The 14,096-nt window shown below is 36.5% G+C and overlaps 2 long non-coding RNA genes across 3 annotated transcripts in view; both read right to left on the reverse strand.

The window, feature by feature from the left end:
* LOC136179077 (uncharacterized) overlaps positions 1–14,096 on the reverse strand; it is a 54,904-nt gene that overhangs the window by 8,894 nt on the left and 31,914 nt on the right. The window contains exon 2 of one of the 2 annotated variants that reach the window (XR_010666356.1): positions 3,386–3,457. This is a non-coding gene — a long non-coding RNA (uncharacterized lncRNA). Of the gene's footprint in view, positions 1–3,385; positions 3,630–14,096 lie in introns of those variants that run through there. The other variant, XR_010666354.1, reaches the window with a different exon arrangement.
* On the reverse strand, positions 6,684–9,687 carry LOC136179076 (uncharacterized). Its single transcript, XR_010666353.1, has 3 exons — positions 9,490–9,687; positions 8,894–9,036; positions 6,684–7,018 (listed from the first exon to the last, which is right to left on the reverse strand). It is a non-coding gene; the product is annotated as an uncharacterized lncRNA (long non-coding RNA).

Genomic DNA, 14,096 nt, shown 5'->3' on the forward strand with positions numbered 1-14,096 from the left:
TGAAGCACAGTAAGGTTACATTTGCATTTAATCCTCCAGTCACTCATCACTGAGTCAGAGCTCAGAGCTCACACATGGAAACATGCTGCATGTAGCATCCTTCTGAAAGAGAGTAAGTCACCCAAACAGAGGTTTTTAAGATAAATCCACCTCACAAACCAACGTAAGTGTAACATTTTCTCCTCTTGGTTGTTATTTTAGCTGTATGTATTTACTCCCATAACTTTACGATGTAGCAGAAGTCCCCTTTGCAGTTTTTTCTAAATAAAAGCACATTTTAGGTGAAGACCGGAAATAAAGAGACTGAGGCGTAAGGCAATAAGAAAAGCAAAATAATGGCATCACTAAGAACCATTTTGAATCTAATTTCTAGAGCTAACTCGGTTACTCACAATGGATGTTCATAAAGTTAGTGTCTAATTATCTTTTGTAACTTTGTCTTGTTATATGATGTTTCAGCTAAACTTAGTTATTGGACATTAAATGAAACAGAATGTGTTGACTTCCTAGAGGGTGGTAATATACTAGCACAGAACACACACACTTTTAAGATCACTGCTCCACCCCTGTGCACAGAGTCTATGCACACACAGAAATCAGCACAATATCCTCCCAATCAACAGCCAAATAGAAAAATGTATTCTCTAATAGTCAAAACCAACTTCTTCACCTATTTTAAACCAAACTATATGTTCTTTTTGAACAGACAAAATTCGCAGCATAATGTAGTCACACACATACGCTCAAACAGACAGAAAGAAAAGTTCACACTCCAATCAGCCGGCAGTTCTAAACTTTATCAGGAATTTTTCTGTTCTTTTCTCGAAACTTGCTACCTGAATGGGTACAGACTATCCTCGCTGGTCTCTCCACTTCTGTTAAAAACAGATACTATATACACTTATGCTATGTATAAACGTCCTTTATTAGGCTCATGTGTATTTATCAGATTAAACAAACATCCTCTGAGGGGCTCATAGATTTTTATCAAATTGAATATATAAAGTCCCCTGAAACAAAGGGCTCATAGGTTTTTAACACTGATGAAGATCAGATAAGTAAAAGTCCTCTGAAACAAAGGCTCATATTTTTTATCAAATCGGATATATAAACGTCCCCTTAGACAAAGGGCTCATAGATTTTTAACACTGATGAAGCAAAAATGTCCCCTCTTATAAGTTACTAAATCGCCTTTTAACCAATCACCTGCTATATATGCCTATTTAATAATACATCTATTCTATTTATCAATCACACATATACAAGAACATTTCCGGATCAAATACACATCTCCACACCACACAGACCTCTCAAAACCATCCAAATCACAACACAAGAGACAAGACACAGACAGAGACAAAGACCGTCCAGCAGCCACACAAACACTTCAGGCTGTATAGAGCTTGAACGCACACACATTCCAAGAACAGCTGCGCCTCAGCGAGTGCACACACATTTCAGTTCAAATTTTGAAGTCGACTCATTTATAATTTTCCTCTATCAAATCTTTTACTTTGGTCAGACTTTTAACAAATTGTCTTTTCACAAATTACTTCACACTGCATGCTTCAATGCACACTTTTTCCTTTACTCAGCGCTTTTTTCCCACTTTTCTCAAAACTCTTATCTTTATTCCTTATCTTCACTTTTCATCTTTTTACTTCTCATCTTTACACTTCTTATCTTTATTTCTTCTCTTTTATTTTCCTACATTATACGTTTATCATCTATTCAAATACCCTGGCCAGGGATCCCCTTTGTTTTATTTTTACTCAAATTTGACTACTTCTTAAAGCCAACTTTCACTTCAGTGTCTAATTTACACATGACTTACTGTTAAGAGGATATGGGCCCTGTCCTTGTTAAACTTGCATGGTTATTTAGCTAACTGGTCTCGTTACTAGTTGCTCTTATGCTATCATTACCTTTCAACTTTATTCATCTCTTCTTCTCTTATTTATCTCTTCTTTATTTTATTCCCCTTTATTTATATACTTTTTAACTCAATAAACCCCAATTTAGACGGAGAATTACTCCAACATCAACACATCATTGCACTTCAGTTCTTTGACAGTGCGGCCAAAATTGCCGATAGACGACAGAAACAGCTCCGCAATATGTGCAGCAAAAAAAAGAAAGAAACACTTACGAAGTGATGGAAATAATAAACAAGCTGTGGTCCCCTGCAGAAGGCCCCAACTGATCCTGTTCGTGACGCCAAAATTGATGTGGATTTCCTTGTTGTTGATATGTTTGATGATGAAGAAATTCGCCGTTGAGACTGACTTGCTTTCAAAGAGTATAATTTTATTTAAGCAAGAAACAGAATCACTGGTCACGTCTGACCAGGAGGATCAAGAAGCCAATAATGATCTCTGTCGAACACACAGAGACAATTGCTTATATGCATCTAAACATCTGTTTTCCCGTCATGGGTCATAAAAACATCAAGTTACACAACCATATATGGCAATACTCCTATACAACACCCCAATTTAAACATTCCAGCTAAGGGGACTCCTAAATCTCCTTCAGATACTATCACAAGACGCACCCATTGTAAACTTATATTATCTCTGTCCTGTTTACATCAGACACTTCACATTCTATGTGGAAGTGGAGGGAGTTGAAAAGCAAATGTCACTTCTGTTTAAATGGTGAAGAGGTGTTTATGATATCAACTTTAGTGTGCATGCCACCCACCATTGGGTTTTATAAAGGTAGTCAGCCACTGACTTAAAGAAGAAAGGATAATAGTTTACACCAAAAATCTCTGAGCTTAAAGACAACTAAATCTTTGAGATGTTTTTTCTTTTTTAGAAATCAATGTCATACTGCAAAGACACATTCATTTAAGGAATGCGGATCTCTTACTCACATTCATTTTCCTCTTTTACCTCCAGAATGCGGTCATTCTGACTTTTATCAAATACAGGGGCAGAAAGGTGCTGATTTCTGGGTCGATTGAAGCCAGGCCAGAGTAAAGACAGGCCTTCTCTTGAGTCGTTTGGGGGTCTTTGAGGTGAAAAACAGATTTCGCAGAATTCTAAGAATGCGAGTAAGAGATGACACTAAGGGTTCGTGTTTCCAGAAAAGTCTGAAGGTATTTTATTTCATTCTTCATACATTTTAAAAGTCATGACTTCAATAGTTTGTTTATCCTGGTTGAGTTCAAGCCCTGAGACCTAGCCACAGAGAGTTGTCTTTTCATTTGTATGTTGCAATCAGGACATAGATTAAAACAAAGGTGGTCCAGAAACAGATCCTTGGGGACCAGTTATTTTGGTATATAGATGGAAAGATGGACAGACAGGCAGATTCTTAAAACAAAACCAAGGACTCCTTCCAGTACATTGAGATTCTTACAGTCAAAGGATTTACTCACCAGATTCAGTTCAGCATCAGTCCTCAGTGCGGCTGCATCAATTGAAGTGAAGGTTGATATGAGCAGGAAAACCTGCAGACACAACACAACCATGAGCACAGTTCTGTCCATGACTGAAGACCTGACGACTGATAAAGCTGTCAAACACACAACTCAGGACGTACTGACTGCCAACAAACTACTTAAATGTTGAGAAAGAGGAAGCAAAACCAGGATTAGCAAAGACTTTGCAAGAAATGTTGTCAGTTGAATTTCCCTCGTATTTGAAACTTCTTCCTGAAATATATTCCAGAGAAATATTGTTGTTTTAACTGCTTTACATTTTTTTTACTATTAGGATGAAGTGGATTTGTAAATTATAATTTCACCAATAAAATAAGTATTCAGTTAATAAAACATGCCACACTACTTATTGCATAAATTTAGTAAATTTAGTCATTTTAGTAATTAATTGAGTTCTTAAAGTGTGTTCCTCAAAAAACTCAACACATCCCTCGTTGAGGAAGCATTGTTTTCAATCTGCAGCAAATATTTAAAAGTATTTTCTACGTGTAATATTTCTTAATAACACCGCAGAAACATGCCTTTTTTTATCCAATAACAACACACTTGTGTATTTTGAACTGTTTTAAGAAATACAAAGTTTCAATGGACTTGGTTTTAATATCACAATATCCATCACCACCAGTCGGCAACCTGTTGCAGCAACTCTGGCTCACCTTTTCCATATTTGATCTATTTTCTTGTGAATTTTAATTTGTATTACCTACTTTTCAGTCTTTGTGCTGCTGCAATGCCATAATGTCTCCTCTGGGGATCAAAAAAATATTGTTTTATCTTATCTTACTCACATTTCAGAAGAATTAGGTATTTTAATTGAAATGCTTTATACATTTCTTTGATATTTCTTTTCTTGTTTACTTTTCACTGTAATTTATTTCATTTATTGTCTGGGACAGTATAGGCTGTCGGCATGCCTGGCACCTTCCAGTGAAAAACTGATTGAACCGCACAGCTCTGAGTGTGAAATGATAACTCGATGTGTCTGCACTTTGACACTGATTAGATCATCTTTCTGTGTTAAAATCCTTGTAGTTGCTCCATTAACCATTTCCAAAGAAAAAACCATGAACCAAATATGACCTCCTAAGATATCTTCTCCTTTATTAACATGAAGGGAAATGGCGAATTATATCCTCGCTGTAGTGAGGATGAGGAGGAGGAGTGAGGAGGAGCAGGAGGAGTGAGGAAGAGGAGGAGGAGGAGGAGCAGAAGGAGGAGGAGTGAGGAGGAGCAAGAGGAGTGAGGAAGAGGAGGAGGAGGAGGAGCAGGAGGAGGAGGAGTGAGGAGGAGGAGGAGCAAGAGGAAGAGGAGTGAGGAGCAGGAGGAGGAGTGAGGAAGAGGAGCAGGAGGAGTTAGGAGCAGGAGGAGGAGGAGGAGGAGGAGCATGATAAACTCATCGCTCTGTACATTTATTTTAATCCAAAATGTAGTGTTTTGTAAATTGCACTTTGTCTCTCTTTGTATTTCCGTCTGAAACTTTGTGTTTCCCCTGCTGCCTGTCTTGCCCAGGTCTTAATTGAAAAATAGATTTTTTTTTTATTCGCAATAGGACCAACCTGATTAAATAAAGGTTAAATAAAATGTAAGTTTAGATTCTAACATTTTGAATATGATTATATCAGGGGTACCAGTACCAGACAGTATCTTCATCAGGACATTTATTTAGGTACAAGCATCAATATCTGAGGGATTTTTACATAGCACGTCATCTTCTTATTGCAGTTTTATTTGTTGCATTTCATTTATTTTAAAATTGATGAAATACCTTTAAGAAATTTGGTTGAATAAATTACGTTGAATAAATAACGTAAAAAAAAATGTTTAGATGTGGGGTCTTATTAGCAATCCCATCTTCCAAATAAAAGGCACTCAAGACAAAGTATTATTATTATATTATAGTAATATTAACTCTTGAATAAAACAATGCTGCCCATTATCATTATCATCAATATCTAACAACAGGATAATAGTGAGGACTTATTTTATTAAATATATTGTTGAATTGGTGAAATGTTCACCGTCAATTTATTGTTTCTGCATATAATTTGAAATGTGTTATACAATCTGCTCTCATGGTGATTCATTTCATAAGACATAAAATAAGTGCCTTTGAGTATTTAGAAAAGCTATATAAAATTAATGTATTATTATTATTATAATTATATTAATAAGGCATGAAGTGAGGAGGTTTTTTTTGCCAGATCCGGAATCTGTCCTTAGTGTGGCTCTATCAGTAGAAGTGAAGGTTGAGATGAGCAGGAAGAGCTGCAGACACAACAAGACGAGCAGCACAGTTCTGTTCATGACTGATCTAAAGACTTTGATACGAATGAGAATCACATAGCTCTTTACATAATGACTACTTTAATATGTGGAGAAACAGGAAACTATTAAAAGGGTGTATACGGATACAAGATAACACACACACACACACAGAAACACACTATAAGAAAGGGTTTTTTAAACCCTTATAGCCTTCTGGTATGTTAAACAGATATATCTGCTTTTTCCCCGGCACTCCCTCTTCGGATCTTCCCATTGGCAGATCATATCAATAAAAATAAGCCAGCAGATTTACAGAGACATAACATATACGAGTAAGACAAATGGTGTTCTTCAGACTTCAAACCTCCAACTGGACTTCTTCATCTGCATCAACAAATCTAGTTTAGGGGCTAAATGTTTCACTGTTGCTTGTTTGAAACAAGTTGTTCACAAAATCTTGTTCCACTTTGCAAACTGAAGCATTGTATTCAGAATGAAGACAACACCAAGCTCTCCTCCATGTGCGCTCGCTCCTGTGTGTTCATCCGATACACGCAGAAACACACGCAGCAGCACACGCAGCAGCACAGGCCCTCATGAGAGTTTGATTTATAATACTTACACATCACTATCAGTGCCATTGACAATAGAGCCCAAAGATATAAGTTGGCAAAAATGTAGCCGGACACACCTCAAATTGCTTTGCACACACTTTTGACAGCACACTTTACGCCTTCAAAATAAGGCCCCTGATGATCCTTTATCCACTAAATATGAGAAATAGGCTACATCAAATAATTATCATTACTTTTTATACAAAAAGAAAAAAGTTTTTTTTCGAATGTTTGCTCCATTGTTCATATTGTGATTGTAGCATTGATATAAATGCAAATATTGTCATTACAGCATGGTATAGCAGTTGTTACTCCGCATTGTTTTTTTAAGTGACCTCGGACCAAGTAAAACAGAATTAAGTCTTCAAATGTTTGTTTTTATTCAGTAGCACATTTGATTGTTATCTGTGGGCAGGTGGAAGACAAACATTGTTACATTGACTTTGTTCAGCACAGCAGTGAGAGTCGTTTTTTTGAGTCATTTACTCCAAATTGTAATTAGCAGAAAGAAGGTCAACATAACAAATACTGGAGGTTACATGGACGAGATAGAAAAATAAGATCAGTACGTTGGTTATGACGGAGCCGTTACATAATCAATACATTTAATTTCTTATAAAGTAGCTCCATAAGTGCTGTGTGGATCAATAAGGATTTGATCTACCACATCGGCTGTGGCATGAAGTCTTCTCTGGAAAAAAGGAGAGAGAGAAGAAAGACAGAAGTTACAGAAAGAAAAACAAACATCTACATCGACTGTTGCTTCCTTTCATATTTGCTCTATTGCATTTTGCAGTGAAAACTGTTCATAATGTTTTCTTTTAAAGCAACAATATGTACGAATTTGGGGTGCTGGTGGTCTAGTGGTTAGTTTGTATGCCCCATGAACAGAGGCTACAGTCAAAGCAGGCAGCAAGGGTTCGAATCTGACCTGTGGCTCCTTTGCCGCATATAATTCCCCATTTTCTCTCCCTAAGTTCCGACTCCATACACTGTCCTATCTCTCAATAAAGGTTTAAAAAGCCCAAAAATGAATCTTAAAAGTAAAAAAATATGGTACGAGTTTCACCTCTTATCATGCATTATCTCTTAACTTCTTTTTAACACTGTCATACATTTACCTGCTGTCCACTTCTTTTTAGGCTTGTTTACTTCCCTTCGTGTTACCCTCATTAATGACAAAAGTGCCATCGTGTGGAGTCATGTGGTGACACAGTATAGGTCAGATTAACAGGGACATCTGTTTAGGGTTAGGGTTTTTTTAAATTACAATATCTATATTTGGCACCTTCTATTCAATATTTGTATCACACAAGTCAGGACAGCGATATATTGTCGAGTCAATATTTTGTCTCACCCCTACATAGAAGCTTTGCTTTTGTTTTGACTCTCAACTTCACTGACTGTCATTAGCACATGACGCTAACATTAGCTCCCATCAGACAGGTCAAAATTGTATCTGTGGGGGGACTAATGTTTCCAGGTGACTTTCTTTCAAATGATTATATTGTAAACAGAGTCCTTAACCTGCTCTTGATAGTTACATACTGTTAATGATTTAATTCAATGTCAAATAATGGAGCTTTCACATAAAAGATGACAAAACGTTCACTGAAACAATAAAGCTTATGCAGGAGGAAATGTTGGATCTCTACGACGGAGGATTAGGGCCACGTTAAAAAAAAATAATAATAATTTTGAGATTAAATTCATAAATTTACGACTTTAATCTCGTAAATTAACGAGTTCGAGACCAGCCTGCGCGAAAATGATGAAAGTAGAACTCTTAAAGTCTTTAAAGAATAAAAGAATAAAGTCATTATTTTACTCTATATCAGAAGAGCAGCAGCATCCTGTTCTCAAATGACAAACATGCAGCATCTTGTCCTAAAGGTTTCACTAATAAGGAAATAGGCTACTTCCTTGTGTAGTCGGTAAAAACAGTTGGTTCAAAAGAAGTTTTCACTTCAACTTGTAAGACCTTGTTTATCTGTAAAATGATGAACAGGACACAAACTGGCTCTGCACATGAGACACTTTAACAAGGCAGACCGATAACAGACACAAATAGTTGTGTTGGGGCTTTACTTATGCAGATATGAAACTACACATGCTTTTGGCACATCATCATCTTCACATTGTCATAAAATATCAGCACCCTGAAAAGAAACTGTAAGAAACTGTGGCTTTTCCGAAGAAAGAACCACACTGACTTGGAGGAAGTTGTCTGCAGAGGAAAATACTTTAAGAGTTCTACTTTCATCATTTTGCGCAGGCTGGTCTCAAACTCGTTAATTTACGGGATTATTCTCGTAAATTTACGAGTTTAAACTTGAAATTTACGACTTTATTGTCGTAAATTTATGACTTTAATCTCAAAATTAAAAAAAAAGAAATTAACTTAGCCCTAATCCTCTGTTGTAGATCTCCCTTTTATCTCCCTTGTTTTTTAAATCATCAAACCATTTTTTTATTTTTCTACAGACTCTTTTCATTGTTTTAATGTATATAATGTCTCTACATGATGTTAGGTATGTTTGAATTGCCATAAGGAATGATCTCTTACTCATAAGGTGGAGGAGGGGGAGGAGGAGTAAACGCAGGCCCTGGCACCCCTTGATGCCCTAAAACTGAACACCCTCCTGGTCTCCAGCTACAGTTAGATGAGGGTCTGTATTTTCTGCTGTTGCGTTGTACTCTTCCCTCCATCTTCAAAAAAAAAAAAAAAATACATTCAGAATCTCCAAACAAATTGATGTCTTGTTGCATGCTGTAACAATACATTTTTAATTTGTAATGAAATTTCTTCTGGTTTAATTGGTTTAAAAATGATTTTATTTGGGGAAATTACATTGTGGAAAAAAATGTGTCTGAAGTGCGGATCAACTTCCTACAATACTGTCTTCGTCAAATGATTCCCATACAAAACATAAATCAACTATAAATAGATTTTTTCTGTGTTCACAAAATTGAACACAGAAAACGACCTCCCCTATTGTTTATTTTCCAAACTCATACAAATATTTTAAATACAAATTAAAACATAACCTAAAATGCTTGTTTCACATCTCTATTAAATTATCATTTTAACTTAAACAGCCCTATCAGTAAACAACCACAAGAAACTTCCCACACTCAATGACCGGCTGTGGATCCTCTTACCAGCTGCAGAACTTGTTTTTGTTGATCATCTGTCACCACAGCGGCTGCATCAGTAGAAGTGAAGGCTGAGATGAGCAGCAGAGTCTGCAGACTCAGCACAATCAGCAGCACAGTTTTGTCCATGATGGATAAAGTGAAGAGTTGGAAACACATGCAGGTCTTTATATTCTTTCTGCTTTACACGTGCGTGTATTTAAAGAGGAAGCAACAACAGGATACCACAACTTTACATCATCAGAGAAACATCTGGTGGAAGGTTTTCAAGCCTTACCTTTGTAATAATCTCAGAAATGACATGTTTTATGAAATAATGCCTTGTTGTTAACTACCAAGCACAAATGTGTAAATCAATGTGTCAGACTGTGGGGACTAGGCATGCAACAACTCTCAATAAAATATTGAACCGTTCGGTACGGCATCCACGGTTCAATACTGACTTGTGAATTGCGGTTTCAACGGTTTGGCGTTTAACTAGTTTCTGCACGTTGTATTTCTCTCTAAATTGGCTCTGTCTGTGTGTGCCTGTGAGTCAGCGCGCAGGGATGATGAAACCATGTCTACAAAGTGAGTTAATAGCCAATCACCACGCGCTAAAGTTTGGCGACGCTGACAACAACATTACTTTTAGCATGACAAGCAGTGAGGAGCAGACAGGCCCGGAGTGGCTAATCGGGAGAACCGGGACAATTCCCGGTGCTGCCTGAAGGACCGCCAGGGCCGGTACAAGGACAGTCTATAGATCATACAGGCTGCAGTCATTGCTCAAGTAGCGTTACACTACAGACCGGTTTCTGATAGTGTGGAGCGAGCGTGCGCGCCTGGAAAACATGCATTGCGCAGTGTTTCCCACTGTCCAGGTATATTAACGGCCGCAAACGCCCTTTTTTCAAAAGCCTCTCTCCCTCATTATGTCAAAAACATGCATTAAAAGAAAACTGTGGGTCCGCGAACGTGAGAAGGAGAGAGAACTATACGGGTGAGTGAGAATCGGGGAACATGCCATTACGCATATACGTGGACGGACAAGAAACAAAAAGTGAAATTGATCATCTGCTCTACGGTTTACGTGTTAACCAGTGAAGTGTGTGAACTACATGGCAGGCTGCTGTCTGTTAACTAACTGATGTCTTTCAACATCAACTGAGTGCTCCTCTGTGTGTCTGCGCATCACCCTCACTGCTCTTATTAAAAACTCTAAACTGGTCATAAAACACGTCTGAACCTTCAGTGTGAGGTTTGATGTCTTTTGAAGTGTTCTTCAATCGTTTGAGCTGCTGTTAATACTCAAAATATTTACAATACTGAACATTACAAGAATAAGAGAGGAGCGATAATCGTAACTAAAAGAGAAATATGACAGTATGCCACCAATGCACTTTTTTCTTGACATTCAATTGTAGTTTACTTCATGTTCAAATCTAATCTGACCTTTGCAATAGGCTGAAAAGAGAGCACCTGAATTTGTTTTTGCTTCAAATTAAAATAAATAGTTTTAAAATGAAAAAAAGTAGCTCTCTTTCGAAATCCCTTGCTGTTCTGTAAAATTTGCCTAAAACACTTAACACTGGAAACATTTTAACGGCCCGGCCCGTCAGAACCGAACAGAACCGTGAACCGTGACCAAAAAACCGAGGTACGTATTGAACTGACTGTATTGTTGCATCCCTAGTGGGGACAGATACTGAGATCACACCTGATGATAAAGCTAATGCTGATTATCAGTTGCTCAACATAAACTCCAGTTTGGTCAAGTAACAAGAACTCCAAAATGACAGGCAGTAATTTAGTTGTTTTTAATCTTGTGATCTGTGCATTAAATAAGTCTTAAAGATGATCTCTTATCTGTCCTAAACTGATAGACAGCCCCTTGTTATTGCCTTTGTCTGACCAGAATATGTGATTGAATAGGTGTTCAATCACATTGAATCATTGAGTTGCTCTCAGTTGTCCAACACACAAATAGACACAACAGCTAAGAGCAGCAGCAACAAGGCTTGAGAAATATTGTCGAAGAATAATAAATAAATGTAAAGATGAAAGAAAGCCATGACCATTAGCCTTAATAAAGCATAGATAAGTATATATGGTAAGGGACTCGTTGGTCCGCTGAACACTTTCAACCTTGTTTTCCATCCTACACTCCCACAGGGCTCCTTTCCCAAGAGTTCAACAGAAGTCAGAGGGCTGCTGCAGGTTCTTTCTTTATTCTCTCTGCCTCTTATTAAACATGCCTGCTGATATCAGACAGTCTGACTCCACTGAGGACTTTACATTCAAACTTAAAATAAATGTTTTCACATTGGGCAAGACACTAAACCCCAAGTTGCTCCCGCTGCTTTGTCAGCAGCGTATGAATGTGTATGATTGGAGTAGTTAATACTGGTTTTTGGTTCATCAAAAATGTGTTACTAGAACTTGTTAACATTTTTTACCTTTTTTTTTATATGTGGCTGTATAAATAAAATGGTCTGGATTTGGGTAATGTCGGTGAAGTAAAGGATGTTGTAAGCTCTAATCTTCTTTGACAGAAAGTGTGGCATCAGAGTTATTTCATAACCAATCAGTAATGAGGAAGCAGAAAGAAAGATGTAAGTAAAAATGAAACACCCTGACACATCCTTCTTCAACACCTTCTCTACCTTCTGTTAGCTAACCTCTCTGTCTCATCCTCCACATTCCCGCTAAGATTTACATCTTTCATTGAAATTTTCCTCTTCGTCTTTGCAAACCTTTGAAATTCTCCTAATGTTTACGTTCTTAAAGGTTCAGCTGTTTTGTCTTTGTTGTGTTTTTTAATTTGAGGTTTAACTTTATATGTCAAATGTTCCACTCAGTAGCATGTTATACTCTGTCAAGTTTCTTCTGCTTCCCAACTTGAGAAAAATGATCTTCTACACAAAAAGGACTTGACTACACTCAAACAATTCCTTTTTCAGTTCCTTTTATTTTTAGGCTTTCAATTTAGCTGTCAGCTTTAGCTGCTAAGGTGAAAACCCTATTGAAAAGAATAAATAAAACAACCAAACAAATGCACGTTAATATGTGCTTAATTTAAACCATGCACTTCCATCATTCAAGCAGAATACACGTTAAATTAAATGAATGCCTTCGTCCCACCCTTTAACTTATTTTGTGTTTTAAACACATTTTAATCTCTCTGCATCTTGACATTTATTTTGTATTAAACACATTTTAATATTTCTGTATTTTAACATATTTTGTATTTTAAACACATTTTCATCTTTCTTTACTTTAATATATCAATTTACACCCGTGCAAACTCATGTCTTTTTAACAAACCCCTCACCTTATTCTAACATACCCACTCGTGAGGATATGCCCAATCAATCAATTCAAAAAGCCTGTCCTCACCATATGCTTCCGCGACAGTTTATAAACATCCTCTTAATCAATTAAATTTATCTCGCAGTAGAGAATAACAAACAATCAAATCATTAAACATAAACAGGCATGTATGGCAAGCCGTTCAGGAAATTAATATATTGAATGAAACTTTGAATATATTGAATGGAACTTTGAATATATTGACTGAAACTTTGAATATATGGAATGAAGTCTGAATATATTGAATGGAACTTTGAATATATGGAATGGAACTTTGAATATATGGAATGGAACTTGGAATATATGGAATGGAACTTGGAATATATTGAATGGAACTTTGACTATATGGAATGGAACTTTGAATATATGGAATGGAACTTTGAATATATGGAATGGAACTTTGAATATATGGAATGGAACTTGGAATATATTGAATGGAACTTTGACTATATGGAATGGAACTTTGAATATATGGAATGGAACTTTGAATATATGGAATGGAACTTTGAATATATGGAATGGAGCTTTGACTATATGGAATGGAACTTTGAATATATTGACTGAAACTTTGAATATATGGAATGAAGTCTGAATATATTGAATGGAACTTTGAATATATGGAATGGAACTTTGAATATATGGAATGGAACTTGGAATATATTGAATGGAACTTGGAATATATTGAATGGAACTTTGACTATATGGAATGGAACTTTGACTATATGGAATGGAACTTTGAATATATGGAATGGAACTTTGAATATATGGAATGGAACTTTGAATATATGGAATGGAACTTTGACTATATGGAATGGAACTTTGAATATATGGAATGGAACTTTGACTATACTGAATGAAAGTCTGTAGTGTTATTTCAGCTAACAACTCAATAGACTAAAATCCCTAAAGATGGATGCACAAAGTGCGCTCAGCAATGATTGCTGAACATTACTACTCATAAGCAGTAAAAGTGTTCCAATAATTGAACTATGATCTTCGAGGTGACGCATTCTACAGTCCATATTATTCATATCATTTTGAGTATGATCAACAACTTTTCAAAAAAGTTTTGATGTTCAAGACATTATTGGTATATTTCAGCTGATGTCATTTTGCAAAACCAGCATATTCAACAGGGTGTCTTTTTGATGACAACAATGAACTGGTTGATTTGGAGAATTGAAATCAGCTTCAATTCCATATATTCAGACTTCATTCCATATATTCAAAGTTTCATTCAATGTATTCAGACTTCATTCCAT

This window comes from Labrus bergylta, chromosome 4 (assembly GCF_963930695.1).
Source record: "Labrus bergylta chromosome 4, fLabBer1.1, whole genome shotgun sequence".
Lineage (NCBI taxonomy): Eukaryota > Metazoa > Chordata > Actinopteri > Labriformes > Labridae > Labrus > Labrus bergylta.